The sequence below is a fragment of the Terrapene carolina genome, unplaced genomic scaffold (assembly GCF_002925995.2).
Source record: "Terrapene carolina triunguis isolate 2854851 unplaced genomic scaffold, T_m_triunguis-2.0 Scaffold234, whole genome shotgun sequence".
Classification (NCBI taxonomy): Eukaryota; Metazoa; Chordata; order Testudines; family Emydidae; genus Terrapene; species Terrapene triunguis.
The window spans coordinates 16,803,590-16,803,887 of NW_020664585.1; positions in this window are offsets into that span (position 1 = coordinate 16,803,590).

Sequence of the window (298 nt, forward strand, 5' to 3'; positions counted from 1 at the left end):
GCACGAAACTTCCTTGCACCAGCCCTGGGCTGTTCTATGATAGGTGTTCAAAAGACAATCATCTTTGACAGCTCCACATCTTTAGGGAGATATTTCTGTCCCAGGAGATATCCCCTAGTATGGCAGAGACCCACTTTAATATGATTTAAATAATATAGGAACCCCAGTGAGATGGCTCGTTGATGTTCATGTCATTGGCTTCTCTGGGGAATGGGATCCACTGGAGAAAATACAGTTTCTTAGGACTCTTTTCTTACACGAAGATTTTCTTTGAAGGAGAAATAGCAAGATCTGAGCA